The sequence below is a fragment of the Ranitomeya imitator genome, chromosome 10 (assembly GCF_032444005.1).
Source record: "Ranitomeya imitator isolate aRanImi1 chromosome 10, aRanImi1.pri, whole genome shotgun sequence".
In the NCBI taxonomy this organism is placed as follows: domain Eukaryota; kingdom Metazoa; phylum Chordata; class Amphibia; order Anura; family Dendrobatidae; genus Ranitomeya; species Ranitomeya imitator.
The window spans coordinates 93,120,335-93,148,011 of record NC_091291.1 but is presented as its reverse complement, the minus strand read 5'-3'; the positions used below and the strand labels follow the sequence as shown (position 1 = coordinate 93,148,011).

At 41.6% G+C, this 27,677-nt stretch overlaps 4 non-coding genes across 4 annotated transcripts; all 4 read right to left on the bottom strand.

The window, feature by feature from the left end:
- Positions 1-5,593: 5,593 nt before the first annotated feature.
- On the bottom strand, positions 5,594-5,676 carry TRNAL-CAG (transfer RNA leucine (anticodon CAG)). Its single transcript has one exon. It is a non-coding gene; the product is annotated as a tRNA-Leu (tRNA).
- Positions 5,677-6,716: 1,040 nt separating this feature from the next.
- On the bottom strand, positions 6,717-6,789 carry TRNAF-GAA (transfer RNA phenylalanine (anticodon GAA)). The gene has a single exon. It is a non-coding gene; the product is annotated as a tRNA-Phe (tRNA).
- A 17,447-nt stretch (positions 6,790-24,236) lies between these two features.
- On the bottom strand, positions 24,237-24,309 carry TRNAS-GGA (transfer RNA serine (anticodon GGA)). The gene has a single exon. It is a non-coding gene; the product is annotated as a tRNA-Ser (tRNA).
- Positions 24,310-25,208: 899 nt separating this feature from the next.
- Positions 25,209-25,291, bottom strand: TRNAL-CAG (transfer RNA leucine (anticodon CAG)). Its single transcript has one exon. It is a non-coding gene; the product is annotated as a tRNA-Leu (tRNA).
- Positions 25,292-27,677: the final 2,386 nt, after the last annotated feature.

The window sequence follows — 27,677 nt, the reverse complement described above, 5'->3', positions numbered from 1 at the left end:
TTTTTTTTTGTTAGGAAGTTATAAGGGTTAAAATTCGACCAGCGATTTGTCATTTTTACAACGAAATTTACAAAACCATTTTTTTTAGGGACCACCTCACATTTGAAGTCAGTTTGAGGGGTCTATTTGGCTGAAAATACCCAAAAGTGACACCATTCTAAAAACTGCACCCCTCAAGGTACTCAAAACCACATTCAAGAAGTTTATTAACCCTTCAGGTGCTTCACAGCAGCAGAAGCAACATGGAAGGAAAAAATGAACATTTAACTTTTTAGTCACAAAAATTATCTTTTAGCAACAATTTTTTTATTTTCCCAATGGTAAAAGGAGAAACTGAACCACGAAAGTTGTTGTCAAATTTGTCCTGAGTACGCTGATACCTCATATGTTGGGGTAAACCACTGTTTTGGCGCACGGCAGGGCTTGGAAGGGAAGGAGCGCCATTTGACTTTTTGAATCAAAAATTGGCTCCACTCTTTAGCGGACACCATGTCACGTTTGGAGAGCCCCCGTGTGCCTAAAAATTGGAGCTTCCCCACAAGTGACCCCATTTTGGAAACTAGACGCCCCAAGGAACTTATCTAGATGCATAGTGAGCACTTTGAACCCCCAGGTGCTTCACAAATTGATCCGTAAAAATGAAAAAGTACTTTTTTTTCACAAAAAAATTCTTTTAGCCTCAATTTTTTCATTTTCACATGGGCAACAGGATAAAATGGATCCTAAAATGTGTTGGGCAATTTCTCCTGAGTACACCAATACCTCACATGTGGAGGTAAACCACTGTTTGGGCACATGGTAAGGCTCGGAAGGGAAGGAGCGCCATTTGACTTTTTGAATGAAAAATTATTTCCATCGTTAGCGGACACCATGTCGCGTTTGGATAGCTCCTGTGTGCCTAAACATTGGCGCTCCCCCACAAGTGACCCCATTTTGGAAACTAGACCCCCCAAGGAACTAATTTAGATGCCTAGTGAGCACTTTAAACCCTCAGGTGCTTCACAAATTGATCTGTAAAAATGAAAAAGTAATTTTTTTTCACAAAAAAATTCTTTTCGCCTCAATTTTTTCATTTTCACATGGGCAGTAGGATAAAATGGATCATAAAATGTGTTGGGCAATTTCTCTCGAGTACGCCGATACCTCATATGTGGGGGTAAACCACTGTTTGGGCACTCGGCAGGGCTCGGAAGAGAAGGCGCGCCATTTGACTTTTTGAATGGAAAATTAGCTCCAATTGTTAGCGGACACCATGTCGCATTTGGAGAGCCCCTGTGTGCCTAAACATTGGAGCTCCCGCACAAGTGACCCCATTTTGGAAACTAGACCCCCCAGGGAACTTATCTAGATGCATATTGAGCACTTTAAACCCCCAGGTGCTTCACAGAAGTTTATAACGCAGAGCCATGAAAATAAAAAATAATTTTTCTTTCCTCAAAAATGATTTTTTAGCCTGGAATTTCCTATTTTGCCAAGGATAATAGGAGAAATTGGACCCAAAATATTGTTGTCCAGTTTGTCCTGAGTACGCTGATACCCCATATGTGGGGGTAAACCACTGTTTGGGCGCACGGCAGGGCTCGGAAGGGATGGCACGCCATTTGGCTTTTTAAATGGAAAATTAGCTCCAATCATTAGCGGACACCATGTCACGTTTGGAGAGCCCCTGTGTGCCTAAACATTGGAGATCCCCCAGAAATGACACCATTTTAGAAACTAGACCCCCAAAGGAACTAATCTAGATGTGTGGTGAGGACTTTGAACCCCCAAGTGCTTCACAGAAGTTTATAACGCAGAGCCATGAAAATAAAAAAAAAAATATTTTCTCAAAAATGATCTTTTAGCCTGCAATTTTTTATTTTCCCAAGGGTAACAGGAGAAATTTGACCCCAAAAGTTGTTGTCCAGTTTCTCCTGAGTACGCTGATACCCCATATGTGGGGGTAAATCACTGTTTGGGCACATGCCGGGGCTCGGAAGTGAAGTAGTGACGTTTTGACATGCAGACTTTGATGGAATGCTCTGTGGGCGTCACGTTGCGTTTGCAGAGCCCCTGATGTGGCTTAACAGTAGAAACCCCCCACAAGTGACCCCATTTTGGAAACTAGACCCCCAAAGGAACTTATCTAGATGTGTGGTGAGCACTTTGAACCCCCAAGTGCTTCATAGAAGTTTATAATGCAGAGCCGTGAAAATAATAAATACGTTTTCTTTCCTCAAAAATAATTATTTAGCCCAGAATTTTTTAATTTTCCCAAGGGTAACAGGAGAAATTTGACCCCAATATTTGTTGTCCAGTTTCTCCTGAGTACGGTGATACCCCATATGTGGGGGTAAACTACTGTTTGGGCACATGCCGGGGCTTGGAATTGAAGTAGTGACGTTTTGAAATGCAGACTTTGATGGAATGCTCTGCGGGCGTCACGTTGCGTTTGCAGAGCCCCTGATGTGCCTAAACAGTAGAAACCCCCCATAAGTGACCCCATTTTGGAAACTAGACCCTGAAAGGAACTTATCTAGATGTGTGGTGAGCACTTTGAACCCCCAAGTGCTTCATAGAAGTTTATAATGCAGAGCCGTGTAAATAATAAATACGTTTTCTTTCCTCAAAAATAATTATTTAGCCCAGAATTTTTTATTTTCCCAAGGGTTACAGGAGAAATTGGACCCCAAAAGTTGTTGTCCAGTTTCTCCTGAGTACGCTGATACCCCATATGTGGGGGTAAACCACTGTTTGGGCACACGTCGGGGTTCAGAAGGGAAGTAGTGACTTTTGAAATGCAGACTTTGATGGAATGGTCTGCGGGTGTCACGTTGCGTTTGCAGAGCCCCTGGTGTGCCTAAACAGTAGAAACCCCCCACAAGTGACCCCATTTTAGAAACTAGACCCCCCAAGGAACTTATCTAGATATGTGGTGAGCACTTTGAACCCCCAAGTGCTTCACAGACGTTTACAACGCAGAGCCGTGAAAATAAAAAATCATTTTTCTTTCCTCAAAAATTATGTTTTAGCAAGCATTTTTTTAGATTCACAAGGGTAACAGGAGAAATTGGACCCCAGTAATTGTTGCGCAGTTTGTCCTGAGTATGCTGGTACCCCATATGTGGGGGTAAACCACTGTTTGGGCACACGTCAGGGCTCGGAAGTGAGGGAGCACCATTTGACTTTTTGAATACGAGATTGGCTGGAATCAATGGTGGCGCCATGTTGCGTTTGGAGACCCCTGATGTGCCTAAACAGTGGTAACCCCTCAATTCTAACTCCAACACTAACCCCAACACACCCCTAACCCTAATCCCAACTGTAGCCATAATCCTAATCACAACCCTAACCCCAACACACCCCTAACCACAACACTAACCCCAACACACCCCTATCCCTAACCACAACCCTAATTCCAACCCTAACCCTAACCCTAAGGCTATGTGCCCACGTTGCGGATTCGTGTGAGATATTTCCGCACCATTTTTGAAAAATCTGCGGGTAAAAGGCACTGTGTTTTACCTGCGGATTTTCCGCGGATTTCCAGTGTTTTTTGTGCGGATTTCACCTGCGGATTCCTATTGAGGAACAGGTGTAAAACGCCGCGGAATCCGCACAAAGAATTGACATGCTGCGGAAAATACAACGCAGCGTTCCCGCGCGGTATTTTCCGCACCATGGGCACAGCGGATTTGGTTTTTCATATGTTTACATGGTACTGTAAACCTGATGGAACACTGCTGCGAGTCCGCAGCCAAATCCGCACCGTGTGCACATAGCCTAATTCTAAAGGTATGTGCACACGCTGCGGAAAACGCTGCGGATCCGCAGCAGTTTCCCATGAGTGTACAGTTCAATGTAAACCTATGGGAAACAAAAATCGCTGTACACATGCTGCGGAAAAACTGCACGGAAACGCAGCGGTTTACATTCCGCAGCATGTCACTTCTTTGTGCGGATTCCGCAGCGGTTTTACAACTGCTCCAATAGAAAATCGCAATTGTAAAACCGCAGTGAAATGCGCAGAAAAAAACGCGGTAAATCCGCCATAAATCCGCAGCGGTTTAGCACTGCGGATTTATCAAATCCGCAGCGGAAAAATCCGCAGAGGACCAGAATACGTGTGCACATTCCTAACCCTAACCCTAACCCTAGCCCTAGCCCTAACCCTAACCCTAACCCTAACCCTACCCCTAACCCTACCCCTAACCCTACCCCTAACCCTACCCCTAACCCTACCCCTAACCCTACCCCTAACCCTAACCCTACCCCTAACCCTACCCCTAACCCTAACCCTATTCTAACATTAGTGGAAAAAAAAAAATTTCTTTATTTTTTTATTGTCCCTACCTATGGGGGTGACAAAGGGGGGGGTCATTTATTATTTTTTTTATTTTGATCACTGAGATAGATTATATCTCAGTGATCAAAATGCACTTTGGAACGAATCTGCCTGCCGGCAGATTCGGCGGGCGCACTGCGCATGCGCCCGCCATTTTAGAAGATGGCGGCGCCCAGGAGAAGACGGACGGGACCACGGCTGGATCGGTAAGTATGATAGGGTGGGGGGGGACCACGGGGGGGGGGGATCGGAGCACGGGGGGGGGAATCGGAGCGCGGGAGGGGTGGAACGGAGCGCGGGGGGCGTGGAACGGAGCACGGGGGGGCTGGAATGGAGCACGGGGGGTGGAACGGAGCACGGGGGGGGGGTGGATCGGAGTGCAGGGGGGGTGATTGGAGCACGGGGGGGTGATTGGAGCACGGGGGGAGCGGACACGAGCACGGGGGGGAGCGGAGCACTGGACGGAGGGGAGCCGGAGCAGTGTACCGGCCAGATCGGGGGGGTGGGGGGGCGATCGGAGGGGTGGGGTGGGGGCACACTAGTATTTCCAGCCATGGCCGATGATATTGCAGCATCGGCCATGGCTGGATTGTAATATTTCACCCGTTATAATGGGTGAAATATTACAAATCGCTCTGATTGGCAGTTTCACTTTCAACAGCCAATCAGAGCGATCGTAGCCACGAGGGGGTGAAGCCACCCCCCCTGGGCTAAACTACCACTCCCCCTGTCCCTGCAGATCGGGTGAAATGGGAGTTAACCCTTTCACCCGGTCTGCAGGGACGCGATCTTTCCATGACGCCGCATAGGCGTCATGGGTCGGATTGGCACCGACTTTCATGACGCCTACGTGGCGTCAAAGGTCGGGAAGGGGTTAAGTACTGTTATGGTCTATTGAGGCATGAGGTAAACAAATATGAAATTAAACTTACCTGCAATTCAGTTTATAGAAATCTCCCAGAACAGCCCCATAGGATGTGGAATCTCCGACCTAATAGGGAAAGAGAACACAAAGAGGTGAAATAATCCTCCCCATTCACCGCCCATAGAATTTTTATGGTGCCAAGACAGCTAACATATGCACATAAAACCTATTTCACAATCCTAGAGTTACGTTTATAGATGACAATTTCAGATTCACCCCAAAAACTTCCAGGTAGTCATAACTTTGGGATCAGGTTTTTTAAGGCCCATTGCTAAGTTTGGTTTGAGCCCCATCTAATTAATTTCTGACAGGAATCTGTATAGTTTCATGAAACGATAAAGTGATGTCAGAAGTGGGATTTGAACCCACGCCTCCAAGAGAGACTGCGACCTGAACGCAGCGCCTTAGACCGCTCGGCCATCCTGACTTCTTGTGGATTTTGTACCTTAACTCTTTCCAAATTAGTCAGCAGAAATATGACCATCAATTGTCATTGAAAATTATTTTAATATAATTAATATTACAGTTTTTATTTCTATACATTTGTTTAAACTATTAGTTATCAAGCCTATTTTGAGCTAAAAGGCCAAGCCCCATTTGTTAAAAAATATGACATGTATCACTTTATGCAGTAATAACTCTGGAATGCTTCTACATATCCCCGTAATTCTGAAAGTGGTTTTGTGACACATTGTACTTTACATTAACTGTAAATTTAGGTCAATAAACTTTTAGTTTTTTTCTGTGAAAATATCTAAAGTTTGCTTAAAATTTTGAAATATTAGTCATTTTTATTCTTTGACTGCTTATACCCTTAAACCAACTTGTCGCAACACACAAAAACATTAATAAATAGCATTTTTCATGTGTGTACTTTTTGTCAGCATTAATTTTCAAACCTCCTTTTATTTTGTTAGGATGTTAGAAATGTTAGATTTCTCACAAAATGCCGTGATGCATCATATTTCTTCAGAAACTACCATTTGGCCACACAGCAGGGCTTTGAAAGTAAGAGCACTATTCGGGTTTTGGAATGCAGATTTTGCAAGAATAGTTTGCTGTAAAATTTTCAGAGTACCAAAACAACAGAAACCCCCCCCCCCAAAGTGACCCCATTTTAGAAATTACTTCTCACAATGAATTCATATACACCACAGCATTTCATAGTCAAACATACATGGCTGAAATCATTCAGCTAGTGTTTGATACATGATGCCTGTATCAGCTATCCGGTTCCCATTAAATCCTCTCACAGCTTAGTGAAATGGAACTAAACAAAATAGAGGAAAAATTTAAAAAAAATAATAATTTGCTCAAAAGGAAAAGCTCCCATTTCTCATCTTTTCAACATTTTATTTTCCATAGATAGTTAAGATTTTTAGGCCTTTCTTCATTTTCTTTAAGTCATCAGCCCATGTGCTTTGTTCATTTTCTCCTTAAAATGTAAACAGTGAAGAAAAATTATGTTGCCGAAACCCGGGATCGGACCAGGGACCTTTAGATCTTCAGTCTAACGCTCTCCCAACTGAGCTATTTCGGCCAAACACAAACAACTTTAGGAGTGTTTGACACTCGGCAAATGTCAAGCGAAACCCCTGAAAATGTATATTTTTATTTTTGCTTTGACTAGTTTTTGCAGCATGATTTCTATTTGAAACTCCTGCCATTTTGTTGTACATGTTTAATAACTTTCATTAACTCTTTGTGAATGAGTAGAAAAAAAATTCAATTTTGACAGATTTTTTTACATTTCTAATTTGACTCTATTCATCACGTTCATTCTAACCCTGTGTTTATGAGACAGGTGATGGTTGCACATAAAACACAATGTGCATGCATAATGTTACATCAAGTTTTTTTTTATATTAGATGCAAATAATTGGAGCAAAAAAGAGACAAAAATTTAGAGAAAATATTTTAATGATTGTTAACTTTCAATGTGAAAACGTTTGTCCCAAAATGTGCTGAAACTTAGATGTCCGTATCGCATGCGCATTTCAGACTTTTTAATCTATGATTACCTACTTTTTCAGCTTTTGTTTAAGTACTGTTATATTATATACCCAAAATTAATAGACCAAACAATACATAAGGCGTACCTCCAAAAAGAGCATATATCCAAAAGAGAAGGGAAGTAACAAACCAAGGAATAATTAAAATATAAAAAATTTTATTAAATATGATTAAAAGACAAATGTGCAATTCATATGTAAACGTATATAGAACAAGGGGAAACACAGCAAAGTGAACCCAGGGCAATCCACAAGTATGACTGGGTATGTATAAGTTAGTCACTACATATATATGCACCAGCAGGCCCTGGATTATAAAGCATAAATGACCATAAACAAAATACAACGGAAGTCTATATAAAAGATCTTTACAAACTGTATAGGTAGTACAGAAGCTACAAAAATCTGTAGATAGCAGTAAAAGATAGATGTGTCTATTGTAGACTGCTATTATATAATGAAGGAGAGGTCATATACTCATATCCCTATGTGGTACTAGTAAAAACAAAAAGTACAAGACTGTGCCAATAATTAGGGTAACCACATAGGTCCAGACTAAAGTGTCAGTGCATAATGCATACGGCGCAAAAGGCCATATAAACCCATATGGGGGCCATACAAAGAGGATCATAAACGCAGTGTCGGTGCTACATGCATACCTGCTGGTACAGGGGATTGCCGTGGGACAGGATAACCCCGACACGCGTTTCGCAGCGTGGCTTCTTCCAGGGGGTCGTACTGATGTGGGGGACACAGTGCGGTCTTATAGGATGCGGCGATTATCATGGCGCTGGCGTCCATCAGTCACAGAGCAGGAAGCGGCGGGTCCGTTGTCCCACGTGATCAAGTCCCGCCCACCTCCGATGCATCAGAGAGGTGGGGGAACAGGAAGACGCTAAGGGACGCGTTACCACGGCAACCCACAGAGGCCGATCGACCCGAGCGCACCACGCAGCACCCACAAGGCACCAGTAGAAAACTATAGATGAGTATGGGGAAATGCCAGAAGTGTGGGGGCTGAATGGACGCAGAGAAATGACCAGATGTAAGGAGGAATGGGTGTATATAGTAAAACGCTGCAGATAGGTAGAAAAGGAAACCAGAAGTGTAGGGACTGTACACAAATAGGCAGAAAAGGAAACCAGAAGTGTAGGGACTGTACAAAAATACAAATAAGGAAAGAGGGAGTGTATGCCTAGCTAAACATGACTAGCAGATATATATAAGAATATGTAAGTGATAATACTTGTACTTAATACCAAAGTGAAAGGGAATTAATTATTAAAATATGTATATAAGGTGTAAAAAATATGTAAAAAATATATATATATGTGAGTAAAATATATATAAGATAAGGTGTTAAATATAAGAAGTATAATATATACTACTAAAAAAATGGGAAAATATATATGAATATATAGTGAAAGTACAAATATGTACACATGATTATTATACAAGTGTAAATAATACACATTTCTTCTCTCCCAATGTGCAGGTCCGAAATCAAAGCAAGTGACATCAAACGTGGATGGCATGAAGACGAGGATGCAGCAACTGGATAAGGTAAGTTCAGATTATTATAACTATAAAGGAGAAAAACAGCAGATGTTAATAAACATAAACAACCAAATCAAAAAAGGTCATATAACTGATACACAAATACATGATGAATGCAAATTGATTAAAGATGTGCAGAATAAAAAATATTTTATAAAAAAATATATATAATTAAAAAACACGGCACTGAGAAAAGTCCCGAAAAATATAACAGAATGTTAAAGAAAAGGAGCAAAACTCATCACTTCATTTAGGCCCTTGGGTTGAAGAGTGCCTAACCTTGAAATCCACTTTGTCTCAAGTTGAGCAAGTTTAGTTTTTACATCTCCACCTCTCGAGTCCTTCAAGATCCTATCTATACCAATGACTCTTAGTAGGCTAGAGTCACAATTGTGAACCAGTCTAAAATGGCGTGGTATAGGTTTATGGGACATTACATCACTGGCTCCACTCGCCTGGTCGATGTCACGGACATGCTCTCGAGTCCGTATCTTTAATGGTCTAGTAGTCATCCTTATATATTCAAGACCACACGGACATATGGCACAGTAGATAACATGATCCGTGCCACAAGTGATGTTATGTGTGATCCGGATTTTCTTGCCATGTGAGTCCTCAAATTCCTGGGCCTTGTCCATGTTCTTACACGCCAAACATTTTTTACAGGGAAAGAAACCCCAACTGGGTCCTCTGGAGTTGAAGATGTTCTGAGTGGTCTCACCACTATATTGGCTATGGACTAACATATCCTTCAAATTTTGAGCCCTCCTGTATGTGATAGATGGAACTGGTGGAACACTCTTAGCCAGAAGAGGGTCATTCAGAATAATGGGCCAAAATTTGGAGAGAGCCTCTCTCATAGGCTTCCATTTCTCATTGTAGGTAGAGATAAATCTCACCGTTGTAGATGTAGATGGTTTATTCTTGGGTTGTAGAAGTTCAGACCTGGATTTATTACTGGCTTTGAACCAACCCCGACGGATGATTCTATTAGAATACCCCCTCTGTAGGAACCGCTGTGTTAGTTCCGAGGATTGAGTTTGAAATGAGGACTCAGTGGAGCAAATTCTTTTGGTCCTCAAGAACTGTCCATATGGGATGCTATCTTTCAGGGGTCTGGGGTGTGATGAGGCAGCATGCAACACTGAATTGACAGAGGTGTCTTTTCTGAACACCTCAGTATGTAAAAGGCCATCCTCACCTTTGAAAATCTTGGTGTCCAAAAAGTCGATACTCGTTTGGCTGTACTTGCAGGTTAGTTTTATATTCAGCGTGTTGTTGTTCAGGAGTTGAATAAAGGAAGTGAGGTCAGTTTCAGAGCCCTGCCAAATCACAAAAATGTCATCAATAAAACGTACCCAAATACACACTTTTTCAATTAGGGGGATGATATCAGTTAAAAAGATTGCACGTTCCCAAGACCCCACAAATAGATTCGCATATGAGGGCGCAAATGCAGCCCCCATAGCAGTCCCTTGCAATTGTAGGTAAAGGACCTCCTTAAACATGAAGAAGTTGTGGGACAGAGCAAATTCCAGTAGCGTGAGTAAAAATTCAACTAAGTCGTTGTCATTAGTAGACATGTGGAGAAAGTATCTGACCGCTTCAATCCCGTCGCTGTGGCGAATGGACGTGTACAGCGACTCAACGTCGAAGGTCACCAACCACATGTCAGTCCCCAAAGGAATGTCAGCCAATTTACGAAGTACGTCCCCGGTGTCCTGAATATAAGACGGGAGGCTCTCTACCATAGGCTTGAGGTGAAAGTCCAAGAATCTGTTAATTTGTTCACATAATCCACCTCCCCCAGACACGATGGGACGTCCAGGGGGATGAGTGGTGGACTTATGAACCTTGGGGAGTAAATATAAGCAAGGTGTACGCGGTGTCTCAGGGACCAACCCGTCCATGGTCTCTCTGGAAATTGTTCCGTTGTAGAAAGCTTGTTCTACCATATCCCTAAGTTGGCTCTGATACATGGATGTAGGATTGAAAGTCAGGCGTTTATAGCAACTAGAGTCTTTCAGTTGTCTGAGTGCCTCCTTCTCGTACATTAGAGAAGGCCATAAAACAACATTTCCCCCTTTATCAGAGGGTTTAATAACAATGTTGTTGAGTGATTTCAATTCTTTAATGGCCCTTCTCTGTCGTCTCGTCAAGTTGTCATGTTGTATCCCTGTAGGGATACGACGGAATTCTTCAGTTACCAACCTGACAAACAAGTCTATGTCAGGGTACAGACTAAGAGGGGGAAATTTCTTGGGTTTAGGTACCACAAACTTACTCACAGAGGAGGTTGGAGTTTCATTGTTGAGTTCTTCCAGTATGGCGATGGTTTCCTGTTCTTGGGAGGACCACTCGCTCGCAGTAGACGGTTTGTCGTGTAGTTTTTTAAGTACCAATTTTCTGGCGAAGAGATGCAAGTCCTTTAGGGCTGTGAAGTAATCGAAAGATGCCACCGGGGAAAACGTTAGGCCCATACTAAGTACCTCCATTTGATCTGTAGACAACTGAACATCAGAAAGATTAATTACCTGCAATTTAGAAGATTTATTAGAGGATCTTAAATTCCTATGTTGATATGGACTGAATCTGTGGCCACCTCCACGTTTATTCCTATTACCAGAGCCTCCCTTGAATGAATGGGAGCCAGATGTGCTCTCTATCGATGATAAAGAAGAGTTGGATGGAGCCCTTTGAAGTGCATGGGGTTGTTGCCATCTGTACACATTATTGGTCTGAAAGTCATTCAAATCCCGTTGAAATTTTTTTGTTTTAATGTCCTGAATCTCTTTGACCCAAGTTGTTAGGAGTTTATCCATCTCATCCTTGAATATCTCCATGTCAGTGAGAGGTAAGTTTCACTTGTAGGGCCTCAATCTCCCCCTCCAATGACTCTAGGGTTTTCTTATTCATACCGATAAGGATCTCCATAAGAGATCTGGAGCAGGTGGTACAGGCCTCCTCCCACCTACTACGAAAAAATGAGTCCTCTACAGGGAATGATGGTAATATTCTCACTCTCAGACCACAAGGGATGAGACTCTTCATTAAATAATTTTCAAGGGAGGCCTTGTTCCACCAAATGCGGGCTCTTTTTTTGATTAAAAATTTAACCCCTTCAAGACCCAGCCTATTTTGACCTTAAAGACCTTGCCGTTTTTTGCAATTCTGACCAGTGTCCCTTTATGAGGTAATAACTCAGGAACGCTTCAACGGATCCTAGCGGTTCTGAGATTGTTTTTTCGTGACATATTGGGCTTCATGTTTGTAGTAAATTTAGGTCAATAAATTCTGCATTTATTTGTGATAAACACGGAAATTTGGCGAAAATTTAGAAAATTTCGCAATTTTCACATTTTGAATTTTTATTCTGTTAAACCAGAGAGATATGTGACACAAAATAGTTAATAAATAACATTTCCCACATGTTTACTTTACATCAGCACAATTTTGGAAACAAAATTTTTTTTTGTTAGGAAGTTATAAGGGTTAAAATTTGACCAGCGATTTGTCATTTTTACAACGAAATTTACAAAACCATTTTTTTTAGGGACCACCTCACATTTGAAGTCAGTTTGAGGGGTCTATATGGCTGAAAATACCCAAAAGTGACACCATTCTAAAAACTGCACCCCTCAAGGTACTCAAAACCACATTCAAGAAGTTTATTAACCCTTCAGGTGCTTCACAGCAGCAGAAGCAACATGGAAGGAAAAAATGAACATTTAACTTTTTAGTCACAAAAATTATCTTTTAGCAACAATTTTTTTATTTTCCCAATGGTAAAAGGAGAAACTGAACCACGAAAGTTGTTGTCCAATTTGTCCTGAGTACGCTGATACCTCATATGTGGGGGTAAACCACTGTTTGGGCGCACGGCAGGGCTTGGAAGGGAAGGAGCGCCATTTGACTTTTTGAATCAAAAATTGGCTCCACTCTTTAGCGGACACCATGTCACGTTTGGAGAGCCCCCGTGTGCCTAAAAATTGGAGCTCCCCCACAAGTGACCCCATTTTGGAAACTAGACGCCCCAAGGAACTTATCTAGATGCATAGTGAGCACTTTGAACCCCCAGGTGCTTCACAAATTGATCCGTAAAAATGAAAAAGTACTTTTTTTTCACAAAAAAATTCTTTTAGCCTCAATTTTTTCATTTTCACATGGGCAACAGGATAAAATGGATCCTAAAATGTGTTGGGCAATTTCTCCTGAGTACACCAATACCTCACATGTGGGGGTAAACCACTGTTTGGGCACATGGTAAGGCTCGGAAGGGAAGGAGCGCCATTTGACTTTTTGAATGAAAAATTATTTCCATCGTTAGCGGACACCATGTCGCGTTTGGATAGCTCCTGTGTACCTAAACATTGGCGCTCCCCCACAAGTGACCCCATTTTGGAAACTAGACCCCCCAAGGAACTTATTTAGATGCCTAGTGAGCACTTTAAACCCTCAGGTGCTTCACAAATTGATCTGTAAAAATGAAAAAGTACTTTTTTTTCACAAAAAAATTATTTTCGCCTCAATTTTTTCATTTTCACATGGGCAGTAGGATAAAATGGATCATAAAATTTGTTGGGCAATTTCTCCCGAGTACGCCGATACCTCATATGTGGGGGTAAACCACTGTTTGGGCACACGGCAGGGCTCGGAAGGGAAGGCGCGCCATTTGACTTTTTGAATGGAAAATTAGCTCCAATTGTTAGCGGACACCATGTCGCGTTTGGAGAGCCCCCTGTGTGCCTAAACATTGGAGCTCCCCCACAAGTGACCCCATTTTGGAAACTAGACCCCCCAAGGAACTTATCTAGATGCATATTGAGCACTTTAAACCCCCAGGTGCTTCACAGAAGTTTATAACGCAGAGCCATGAAAATAAAAAATAATTTTTCTTTCCTCAAAAATGATTTTTTAGCCTGGAATTTCCTATTTTGCCAAGGATAATGGGAGAAATTGGACCCCAAATATTGTTGTCCAGTTTGTCCTGAGTACGCTGATACCCCATATGTGGGGGTAAACCACTGTTTGGGCGCACGGCAGGGCTCGGAAGGGATGGCACGCCATTTGGCTTTTTAAATGGAAAATTAGCTCCAATCATTAGCGGACACCATGTCACGTTTGGAGAGCCCCTGTGTGCTTAAACATTGGAGATCCCCCAGAAATGACACCATTTTGGAAACTAGACCCCCAAAGGAACTAATCTAGATGTGTGGTGAGGACTTTGAACCCCCAAGTGCTTCACAGAAGTTTATAACGCAGAGCCATGAAAAAAAAAAAAAATTATTTTCTCAAAAATGATCTTTTAGCCTGCAATTTTTTATTTTCCCAAGGGTAACAGGAGAAATTTGACCCCAAAAGTTGTTGTCCAGTTTCTCCTGAGTACGCTGATACCCCATATGTGGGGGTAAATCACTGTTTGGGCACATGCCGGGGCTCGGAAGTGAAGTAGTGACGTTTTGAAATGCAGACTTTGATGGAATGCTCTGTGGGCGTCACGTTGCGTTTGCAGAGCCCCTGATGTGGCTTAACAGTAGAAACCCCCCACAAGTGACCCCATTTTGGAAACTAGACCCCCAAAGGAACTTATCTAGATGTGTGGTGAGCACTTTGAACCCCCAAGTGCTTCATAGAAGTTTATAATGCAGAGCCGTGAAAATAATAAATACGTTTTCTTTCCTCAAAAATAATTATTTAGCCCAGAATTTTTTAATTTTCCCAAGGGTAACAGGAGAAATTTGACCCCAAAAGTTGTTGTCCAGTTTCTCCTGAGTACGGTGATACCCCATATGTGGGGGTAAACTACTGTTTGGGCACATGCCGGGGCTTGGAATTGAAGTAGTGACGTTTTGAAATGCAGACTTTGATGGAATGCTCTGCGGGCGTCACGTTGCGTTTGCAGAGCCCCTGATGTGCCTAAACAGTAGAAACCCCCCACAAGTGACCCCATTTTGGAAACTAGACCCTGAAAGGAACTTATCTAGATGTGTGGTGAGCACTTTGAACCCCCAAGTGCTTCATAGAAGTTTATAATGCAGAGCCGTGAAAATAATAAATACGTTTTCTTTCCTCAAAAATAATTATTTAGCCCAGAATTTTTTATTTTCCCAAGGGTTACAGGAGAAATTGGACCCCAAAAGTTGTTGTCCAGTTTCTCCTGAGTACGCTGATACCCCATATGTGGGGGTAAACCACTGTTTGGGCACACGTCGGGGCTCAGAAGGGAAGTAGTGACTTTTGAATTGCAGACTTTGATGGAATGGTCTGCGGGTGTCACGTTGCGTTTGCAGAGCCCCTGGTGTGCCTAAACAGTAGAGACCCCCCACAAGTGACCCCATTTTAGAAACTAGACCCCCCAAGGAACTTATCTAGATATGTGGTGAGCACTTTGAACCCCCAAGTGCTTCACAGACGTTTACAACGCAGAGCCGTGAAAATAAAAAATCATTTTTCTTTCCTCAAAAATTATGTTTTAGCAAGCATTTTTTTAGATTCACAAGGGTAACAGGAGAAATTGGACCCCAGTAATTGTTGCGCAGTTTGTCCTGAGTATGCTGGTACCCCATATGTGGGGGTAAACCACTGTTTGGGCACACGTCAGGGCTCGGAAGTGAGGGAGCACCATTTGACTTTTTGAATACGAGATTGGCTGGAATCAATGGTGGCGCCATGTTGCGTTTGGAGACCCCTGATGTGCCTAAACAGTGGTAACCCCTCAATTCTAACTCCAACACTAACCCCAACACACCCCTAACCCTAATCCCAACTGTAGCCATAATCCTAATCACAACCCTAACCCCAACACACCCCTAACCACAACACTAACCCCAACACACCCCTAACCCTAACCACAACCCTAATTCCAACCCTAACCCTAAGGCTATGTGCCCACGTTGCGGATTCGTGTGAGATATTTCCGCACCATTTTTGAAAAATCTGCGGGTAAAAGGCACTGTGTTTTACCTGCGGATTTTCCGCGGATTTCCAGTGTTTTTTGTGCGGATTTCACCTGCGGATTCCTATTGAGGAACAGGTGTAAAACGCTGCGGAATCCGCACAAAGAATTGACATGCTGCGGAAAATACAACGCAGCGTTCCCGCGCGGTATTTTCCGCACCATGGGCACAGCGGATTTGGTTTTTCATATGTTTACATGGTACTGTAAACCTGATGGAACACTGCTGCGAATCCGCAGCCAAATCCGCACCGTGTGCACATAGCCTAATTCTAAAGGTATGTGCACACGCTGCGGATCCGCAGCAGTTTCCCATGAGTGTACAGTTCAATGTAAACCTATGGGAAACAAAAATCGCTGTACACATGCTGCGGAAAAACTGCACGGAAACGCAGTGGTTTACATTCCGCAGCATGTCACTTCTTTGTGCGGATTCCGCAGCGGTTTTACAACTGCTCCAATAGAAAATCGCAATTGTAAAACCGCAGTGAAATGCGCAGAAAAAAAACGCGGTAAATCCGCCATAAATCCGCAGCGGTTTAGCACTGCGGATTTATCAAATCCGCAGCGGAAAAATCCGCAGAGGACCAGAATACGTGTGCACATTCCTAACCCTAACCCTAGCCATAACCCTAACCCTACCCCTACCCCTACCCCTACCCCTACCCCTAGCCCTACCCCTAACCTTAACCCTAACCCTACCCCTAACCCTAACCCTACCCCTAACCCTAACCCTATTCTAACATTAGTGGAAAAAAAAAAATTCTTTATTTTTTTATTGTCCCTACCTATGGGGGTGACAAAGGGGGGGGGTCATTTATTATTTTTTTTATTTTGATCACTGAGATAGATTATATCTCAGTGATCAAAATGCACTTTGGAACGAATCTGCCGGCCGGCAGATTCGGCGGGCGCACTGCGCATGCGCCCGCCATTTTGGAAGATGGCGGCGCCCGGGAGAAGACGGACGGGACCACGGCTGGATCGGTAAGTATGATAGGGTGGGGGGGACCACGGGGGGGATCGGAGCACGGGGGGGGGAATCGGAGCGCGGGAGGGGTGGAACGGAGCGCGGGGGGCGTGGAACGGAGCACGGGGGGGCTGGAACGGAGCACGGGGGGGTGGAACGGAGCACGGGGGGGTGGATCGGAGTGCAGGGGGGGTGATTGGAGCACGGGGGGGTGATTGGAGCACGGGGGAGCGGACACGAGCACGGGGGGGAGCGGAGCACTGGACGGAGGGGAGCCGGAGCAGTGTACCGGCCAGATCGGGGGGGTGGGGGGGCGATCGGAGGGGTGGGGTGGGGGCACACTAGTATTTCCAGCCATGGCCGATGATATTTCAGCATCGGCCATGGCTGGATTGTAATATTTCACCCGTTATAATGGGTGAAATATTACAAATCGCTCTGATTGGCAGTTTCACTTTCAACAGCCAATCAGAGCGATCGTAGCCACGAGGGGGTGAAGCCACCCCCCCTGGGCTAAACTACCACTCCCCCTGTCCCTGCAGATCGGGTGAAATGGGAGTTAACCCTTTCACCCGATCTGCAGGGACGCGATCTTTCCATGACGCCGCATAGGCGTCATGGGTCGGAATGGCACCGACTTTCATGACGCCTACGTGGCGTCAAAGGTCGGGAAGGGGTTAAATGAGTTTTTGAGTTCAAATATGTTCCCATCTACATTACCCACACTCTGCACATGTTCACCCTTGAAGATAGTATCAACATTAGAAAGCCATAGTTGATCTCTGGCTTTGATGTCCATGGTCAAAAAAACTGTGAAAACACAGAAAATCAATCAATATGCCCAAAATTAATAGACCAAACAATACATAAGGCGTACCTCCAAAAAGAGCATATATCCAAAAAAGAAGGGCAGTAACAAACCAAGGAATAATTAAAATATAAAGAATTTTATTAAATATGATTAAAAGACAAATGTGCAATTCATATGTAAACGTATATAGAACAAGGGGAAACACAGCAAAGTGAACCCAGGGCAATCCACAAAGTATGACTGGGTATGTATAAGTTAGTCACTACATATATATGCACCAGCAGGCTCTGGATTATAAAGCATAAATGACCATGAACAAAATACAACGGAAGTCTATATAAAAGATCTTTACAAACTGTATAGGTAGTACAGAAGCTACAAAAATCTGTAGATAGCAGTAAAAGATAGATGTGTCTATTGTAGACTGCTATAATATAATGAAGGAGAGGTCATATACTCATATCCCTATGTGCTATTAGTAAAAACAAAAAGTACAAGACTGTGCCAATAATTAGGGTAACCACATAGGTCCGGACTAAAGTGTCAGTGCATAATGCATACGGCGCAGAAGGCCATATAAACCCATATGGGGGCCATACAAAGAGGATCATAAACGCAGTGTCGGTGCTACATGCATACCTGCTGGTACAGGGGATTGCCGTGGGACAGGATAACCCCGACGCGCGTTTCGCAGCGTGGCTTCTTCCAGGGGGTCGTACTGATGTGGGGGACACAGTGCGGTCTTATAGGATGCGGCGATTATCATGGCGCTGGCGTCCATCAGTCACAGAGCAGGAAGCGGCGGGTCCGGCGTCCCACGTGATCAAGTCCCGCCCACCTCCGATGCATCAGAGAGGTGGGGGAACAGGAAGACGCTAAGGGACGCGTTACCACGGCAACCCACAGAGGCCGATCGACACGAGCGCACCACGCAGCACCCACAAGGCACCAGTAGAAAACTATAGATGAGTATGGGGAAATGCCAGAAGTGTGGGGGCTGAATGGACGCAGAGAAATGACCAGATGTAAGGAGGAATGGGTGTATATAGTAAAACGCTGCAGATAGGTAGAAAAGGAAACCAGAAGTGTAGGGACTGTACACAAATAGGTAGAAAAGGAAACCAGAAGTGTAGGGACTGTACAAAAATACAAATAAGGAAAGAGGGTGTAATGATTAGGCAATTCAGTACCACAATGGACATAGCGATCAGAGCACATACAGTGATCTGGCAATAACCCAAAAACATAGAACGAGCTCTGAGACGTGGGAACTCTGTTGACCGCAATCCCTGATCCTCTCCAACAACACTAGAGGCAGCTGTGGATTGCGCCTAACGCTCCCTATGCAACTCGGCACAGCCTGAGAAACTAGCTAGCCTGAAGATAGAAAATAAGCCTACCTTGCCTCAGAGAAATACCCCAAAGGAAAAGGCAGACCCCCCACATATAATGACTGTGAGTTAAGATGAAAAGACAAACGTAGAGATGAAATAGATTTAGCAAAGTGAGGCCCGACTTTCTGAACAGAGCGAGGATAGGAAAGGTAACTTTGCGGTCAACACAAAACCCTAAAAAACCACACAAAGGGGGCAAAAAGACCCTCCGTACCGAACTAACGGCACGGAGGTACACCCTCTGCGTCCCAGAGCTTCCAGCAAAACAAATAGATAAGCTGGACAGAAAAAACAGCAAACAAAATAGCAAAGGAAAACTTAGCTATGCAGAGCAGCAGGCCACAGGAACGATCCAGGAGAAAACAAGTCCAATACTGGAACATTGACAGGAGGCCAGGATCAAAGCACTAGGTGGAGTTAAGTAGAGCAGCACCTAACGACCTCACCACATCACCTGAGGGAGGAAACTCAGAAGCCGCAGTACCACTTTCCTCCACCAACGGAAGCTCACAGAGAGAATCAGCCGATGTACCACTTGTGACCACAGGAGGGAGCTCTGCCACAGAATTCACAACAAGAGGGAGTGTATGCCTAGCTAAACATGACTAGCAGATCTATATAAGAATATGTAAGTGATAATACTTGTACTTAATACCAAAGTGAAAGGGAATTAATTATTAAAATATGTATATAAGGTGTAAAAAAATATGTAAAAAATATATATATATATGTGAGTAAAATATATATAAGATAAGGTGTTAAATATAAGAAGTATAATATATACTACTAAAAAAATGGGAAAATATATCTACTATATAAAGCTGAATGTGTGTGTGTGTGTGTGTGTGTATGTGTGTGTGTATGTCCGGGATTGGCATCTGCACCGTCGCAGCTACAGCCACAAAATTTTGCACAGTCACACGTCTGGACCCCGAGAGCGTCATAGGCTATATTGTGAGGCGAAATTTTAACCCCGCGCGTTCCAATTCACCAAACAATTTTGCCCCTATCTACATAATGGGGAAAAAAGTGAAAGGAAAAGTGTTGCAAGGGTCGCAGATACAGCAACAAAATTTTGCACAGTCACACGTCTGGACCCTGAGAGCGTCATAGGCTATGTTGTGAGGTGAAATATTAACCCCGCGCTTTCCAATTCACCAAACAATTTTGCCCCTATCTACATAATGGGGAAAAAAGTGAAAGGAAAAGTGTTGGAGGCGTCGCAGCTACAGAAACAAAATTTTGCACAGTCACACGTCTGGACCCTGAGAGCGTCATAGGCTATATTGTGAGGTGAAATTTTAACCCCGCGCTTTCCAATTCACCAAACAATTTTGCCCCTATCTACATAATGGGGAAAAAGTGAAAGGAAAAGTGTTGGAAGCGTCGCAGCTACAGCCACAAAATTTTGCACAGTCACACGTCTGGACCCTGAGAGCGTCATAGGCTTCGTTGTGAGGTGAAATTTTAACCCCGCGCGTTCCAATTCACCAAACAATTTTGCCCCTATCTACATAATGGGGAAAAAAGTGAAAGGAAAAGTGTTGGAGGCGTCGCAGCTACAGAAACAAAATTTTGCACAGTCACACGTCTGGACCCTGAGAGCGTCATAGGCTACGTTGTGAGGTGAAATTTTAACCCCGCGCTTTCCAATTCACCAAACAATTTTGCCCCTATCTACATAATGGGGAAAAAAGCGAAAGGAAAAGTGTTGGAGGCAAATTGACAGCTGCCAGATGTGAACAAGGGGGACTTAAAGAATGAGAGCGATGGCGCCAAAGAGTATATACCGTACAGTTGCTAAGGTGGGGCCTCGACATGGGATACTCACCACACACGGGGATATGAACACACACAAAATGCGCCACACACTACCACGTGCTTGAACACATATTACCCTCAGCACACATTTCACCACAAATACACCAACCTCGCCACATATATATAGATAGGATCTTGAAGGACTCAAGAGGTGGAGATGTAAAAACTAAACTTGCTCAACTTGAGACAAAGTGGATTTCAAGGTTAGGCACACTTCAACCCAAGGGCCTAAACGAAGTGATGAGTTTTGCTCCTTTTCTTTAACATTCTGTTATATTTTTCGGGACTTTTCTCAGTGCCGTGCTTTTTAATTATATATATTTTTTTATAAAATATTTTTTATTCTGCACATCTTTAATCAATTTGCATTCATCATGTATTTGTGTATCAGTTATATGACCTTTTTTGATTTGGTTGTTTATGTTTATTAACATCTGCTGTTTTTCTCCTTTATAGTTATAATAATCTGAACTTACCTTATCCAGTTGCTGCATCCTCGTCTTCATGCCCTCCACGTTTGATGTCACTTGCTTTGATTTCGGACCTGCACATTGGGAAAGAAGAAATGTGTATTATTTACACTTGTATAATAATCATGTGTACATATTTATACTTTCACTATATATTCATATATATTTTCCCATTTTTTTAGTAGTATATATTATACTTCTTATATTTAACACCTTATCTTATATATATTTTACTCACATATATATATATATTTTTTACATATTTTTTACACCTTATATACATATTTTAATAATTAATTCCCTTTCACTTTGGTATTAAGTACAAGTATTATCACTTAAATATTCTTATATAGATCTGCTAGTCATGTTTAGCTAGGCATACACTCCATCTTTCCTTATTTGTATTTTTGTACAGTATCTACACTTCTGGTTTCCTTTTCTACCTATTTGTGTACAGTCCCTACACTTCTGGTTTCCTTTTCTACCTATCTGCAGCGTTTTACTATATACACCCATTCCTCCTTACATCTGGTCATTTCTCTTCGTCCATTCAGCCCCCACACATCTGGCATTTCCCCATACTCATCTATAGTTTTCTACTGGTGCCTTGTGGGTGCTGCGTGGTGCGCTCGTGTCGATCGGCCTCTGTGGGTTGCCGTGGTAACGCGTCCCTTAGCGTCTTCCTGTTCCCCCACCTCTCTGATGCGTCGGAGGTGGGCGGGACTTGATCACGTGGGACGCCGGACCCGCCGCTTCCTGCTCTGTGACTGATGGACGCCAGCGCCATGATAATCGCCGCATCCTATAAGACCGCACTGTGTCCCCCACATCAGTACCACCCCCTGGAAGAAGCCACACTGCGAAACGCGCGTCGGGGTTATCCTGTCCCACGGCAATCCCCTGTACCAGCAGGTATGCATGTAGCACCGACACTGCGTTTATGATCCTCTTTGTATGGCCCCCATATGGGTTTATATGGCCTTCTGCGCCGTATGCATTATGCACTGACACTTTAGTCCGGACCTATGTGGTTAACCTAATTATTGGCACAGTCTTGTACTTTTTGTTTTTACTAATACCACATAGGGATATGAGTATATAACCTCTCCTTCATTATATTATAGCAGTCTACAATAGACACATCTATCTTTTACTGCTATCTACAGATTTTTGTAGCTTCTGTACTACCTATACAGTTTGTAAAGATCTTTTATATAGACTTCCGTTGTATTTTGTTTATGGTCATTTATGCTTTATAATCCAGAGCCTGCTGGTGCATATATATGTAGTGACTAACTTATACATACCCAGTCATACTTTGTGGATTGCCCTGGGTTCACTTTGCTGTGTTTCCCCTTGTTCTATATACGTTTACATATGAATTGCACATTTGTCTTTTAATCATATTTAATAAAATTCTTTATATTTTAATTATTCCTTGGTTTGTTACTTCCCTTCTTTTTTGGATATAAGTACTGTTATGGTCTATTGAGGAATGAGGTAAACAAATATGAAATTAGACTTACCTGCAATTCAGTTTATAGAAATCTCCCAGAACAACCCCATAGGATGTGGAATCTCCGACCTAATAGGGAAAGAGAACACAAAGAGGTGAAATAATCCTCCCCATTCACCGCCCATAGTATTTTTATGGTGCCAAGACAGCTAACATATGCACATAAAACCTATTTCACAATCCTAGAGTTCCGTTTATAGATGACAATTTCAGATTCACCCCAAAAACTCCCAGGTAGTCATAACTTTGGGATCAGGTTTTTTAAGGCCCATTGCTAAGTTTGGTTTGAGCCCCATCTAACCAATTTCTGAAGGGAATCTGTATAGTTTCATGAAACAAAAAGGTGATGTCAGAAGTGGGATTTGAACCCACGCCTCCAAGAGAGACTGCGACCTGAACGCTGCGCCTTAGACCGCTCGGCCATCCTGACTTCTTGTGGATTTTGTTCCTTAACTCTTTCCAAATTAGTCAGCAGAAATATGACCATCAATTGTCATTGAAAATTATTTTCAAATAATTAATATTACAGTTTTTATTTCTATACATTTGTTTAAACTATTAGTTATCAAGCCTATTTTGAGCTAAAAGGCCAAGCCCCATTTGTTAAAAAATATGACATGTATCACTTTATGCAGTAATAACTCTGGAATGCTTCTACATAGCCCCGTAATTCTGAAAGTGTTTTTTGTGACACATTGTACTTTACATTAACTGTAAATTTAGGTCAATAAACTTTTAGTTTTTTTCTGTGAAAATATCTAAAGTTTGCTTAAAATTTTGAAATATTAGACATTTTTATTCTTTGACTGCTTATACCCTTAAACCAACTTGTCGCAACACACAAAAACATTAATAAATAGCATTTTTCATGTGTGTACGTTTTGTCAGCATTAATTTTCAAACCTCCTTTTATTTTGTTAGGATGTTAGAAATGTTAGATTTTTCACAAAATGCGGTGATGCATCATATTTCTTCAGAAACTACCATTTGGCCACACAGCAGGGCTTTGAAAATAAGAGCACTATTCGGGTTTTGGAATGCAGATTTTGCAAGAATAGTTTGCGGTAAAATTTTCAGAGTACCAAACATACCAAAACATCAGAAACCCCCCGCCCCCAAAGTGACCCCATTTTAGAAATTACTTCTCACAATGAATTCATATACACCACAGCATTTCATAGTCAAACATACATGGCTGAAATCATTCAGCTAGTGTCTGATACATGATGCCTGTATCAGCTATCCGGTTCCCATTAAATCCTCTTACAGCTTAGTGAAATGGAAATAAACAAAATAGAGGAAAAATTTAAAAAAAACAATAATTTGCTCAAAAGGAAAAACTCCCACTTCTCATCTTTTCAACAATTTATTTTCTGTAGATAGTTAAGATTTTTAGGCCTTTTTTCATTTTCTTTAAGTCATCAGCCCATGTGCTTTGTTCATTTTCTCCTTAAAATGTAAACAGTGAAGAAAAATTATGTTGCCGAAACCCGGGATCAAACCAGGGACCTTTAGATCTCCAGTCTAACGCTCTCCCAACTGAGCTATTTCGGCCAAACACAAACAACTCTTGGAGTGTTTGACACTCGGCAAATGTCAAGCGAAACCCCTGAAAATGTATATTTTTATTTTTGCTATGACTAGTTTTTGCAGCATGTTTTCTATTTGAAACTCCTGCCATTTTGTTGTACATGTTTAATAACTTTCATTAACTCTTTGTGAATGAGTAGAAAAAAAATGCAATTTTGACAGATTTTTTTACATTTCCAATTTGACTCTATTCATCACGTTCATTCTAACCCTGTGTTTATGAGACAGGTGATGGTTGCACATAAAACACAATGTGCATGCATAATGTTACGTCAAGTTTTATTTGATATTAGATGCAAATAATTGGAGCAAAAAAGAAGACAAAAATTCAGAGAAAATATTTTAATGATTGTTAACTTTCAATGTGAAAACGTTTGTCCCAAAATGTGCTGAAACTTAGATGTCAATATCGCATGCGCATTTCAGACTTTTTAATCTATGATTACCTACTTTTTCAGCTTTTGTTTATTAAGTACTGTTATGGTCTATTGAGGAATGAGGTAAGCAAATATGAAATTAGACTTACCTGCAATTCAGTTTATAGAAATCTCCCAGAACAACCCCATAGGATGTGGAATCTCCGACCTAATAGGGAAATAGAACACAAAGTGGTGAAATAATCCTCCCCATTCACTGCCCATAGTATTTGTATGGTGCCAAGACAGCTAACATATGCACATAAAACCTATTTCACAATCCTAGAGTTATGTTTATTGATGACAATTTCAGATTCACCCCAAAAACTCCCAGGTAGTCATAACTTTGGGGTCAGGTTTTTTAAGGCCCATTGCTAAGTTTGGTTTGAGCCCCATCTAATCAATAACTGAAGGGAATCTGTATAGTTTCATGAAATGAAAAGGTGATGTCAGAAGTGGGATTTGAACCCACGCCTCCAAGAGAGACTGCGACCTGAACGCAGTGCCTTAGACCGCTCGGCCATCCTGACTTCTTGTGGATTTTGTTCCTTAACTCTTTCCAAATTGGTCAGCAGAAATATGACCATCAATTGTCATTGAAAATTATTTTAAAATAATAAATATTACAGTTTTTATTTCTATACATTTGTTTAAACTATTAGTTATCAAGCCTATTTTGAGCTAAAAGGCCAAGCCCCATTTGTTAAAAAATATGACATGTATCACTTTATGCAGTAATAACTCTGGAATGCTTCAACATATCCCCGTAATTCTGAAAGTGTTTTTTTGTGACACATTGTACTTTACATTAACTGTAAATTTAGGTCAATAAACTTTTAGTTTTTTTCTGTGAAAATATCTAAAGTTTGCTTAAAATTTTGAAATATTAGTCATTTTTATTCTTTGACTGCTTATACCCTTAAACCAACTTGTCGCAACACACAAAAACATTAATAAATAGCATTTTTCATGTGTGTACTTTTTGTCAGCATTAATTTTCAAACCTCCTTTTATTTTGTTAGGATGTTAGAAATGTTAGATTTTTCACAAAATGCGGTGATGCATCATATTTCTTCAGAAACTAACATTTGGCCACACAGCAGGGCTTTGAAAATAAGAGCACTATTTGGGTTTTGGAATGCAGATTTTGCAAGAATAGTTTGCGGTAAAATTTTCAGAGTACCAAACGTACCAAAACATCAGAAACCCCCCCCCCCAAAGTGACCCCATTTTAGAAATTACTTCTCACAATGAATTCATATACACCACAGCATTTCATAGTCAAACATACATGGCTGAAATCATTCAGCTAATGTCTGATACATGATGCCTGTATCAGCTATCCGGTTCCCATTAAATCCTCTTACAGCTTAGTGAAATGGAAATAAACAAAATAGAGGAAAAATTAAAAAAAAACAATAATTTGCTCAAAAGGAAAAGCTCCCATTTCTCATCTTTTCAACATTTTATTTTCTGTAGATAGTTAAGATTTTTAGGCATTTTTTCATTTTCTTTAAGTCATCAGCCCATGTGCTTTGTTCATTTTCTCCTTAAAATGTATTTAGAAATACCCTGATTTAGGGAAAGAGGGGAAAAAAAAAAAAAAAAGAGTCAAGTGCGGCGCTTCCTCTGAGCGTAATACGTTTTTACCAACAAGTTAAAAACATTTCTTTTATTTGTAGTTATGCTCACCTTCTATCGGTAAGAAATGCACGTTGAGATTCTCAAGGAATCAATTCTTTAGGCAACTCTTCTTCGTATGTTGTATAATCCAATAAGGTGTGCAGCTCACTTTGGAGAACTATGTGTTGATCCTGCTTCAGATCCACATAGGTGGCAATTTCAAAGAGATAAAAAAAAAAAACTCCAAGTAAATGTGACGCTAAGCACCTACGGATTTTTTGAATTCATCCACTTCAAGTGAAAAATGTTAAAAAATTCATTTATTTTCTCAAAATAAAATATATTTGTAAATTTTTTTAAAAACAGTGAAGAAAAATTATGTTGCCGAAACCCGGGATCTAACTGGGGACCTTTAGATCTTCAGTCTAACGCTCTCCCAACAGAGCTATTTCGGCCAAACGCAAACCACTTTAGGAGTGTTTGACACTCGGCAAATGTCAAGCGAAACCCCTGAAAATGTATATTTTTATTTTTGCTTTGACTAGTTTTTGCAGCATGATTTCTATTTGAAACTCCTGCCATTTTGTTGTACATGTTTAATAACTTTCATTAACTCTTTGTGAATGAGTAGAAATAAAATGCAATTTTGACAGATTTTTTTACATTTCCAATTTGACTCTATTCATCACGTTCATTCTAACCCTGTGTTTATGAGACAGGTGATGGTTGCACATAAAACACAATGTGCATGCATAATGTTACGTCAAGTTTTATTTGATATTAGATGCAAATAATTGGAGCAAAAAAGAAGGCAAAAATTTAGAGAAAATATTTTAATGATTGTTAACTTTCAATGTGAAAACGTTTGTCCCAAAATGTGCTGAAACTTAGATGTCAGTATCGCATGCGCATTTCAGACTTTTTAATCTATGATTACCTACTTTTTCAGCTTTTGTTTATTAAGTACTGTTATAGTCTATTGAGGAATGAGGTAAGCAAATATGAAATTAGACTTACCTGCAATTCAGTTTATAGAAATCTCCCAGAACAGCCCCATAGGATGTGGAATCTCCGACCTAATAGGGAAAGAGAACACAAAGAGGTGAAATAATCCTCCCCATTTACCGCCCATAGTATTTTTATGGTGCCAAGACAGCTAACATATGCACATAAAACCTATTTCACAATCCTAGAGTTCCGTTTATAGATGACAATTTCAGATTCACCCCAAAAACTCCCAGGTAGTCATAACTTTGGGATCCGGTTTTTTAAGGCCCATTGCTAAGTTTGGTT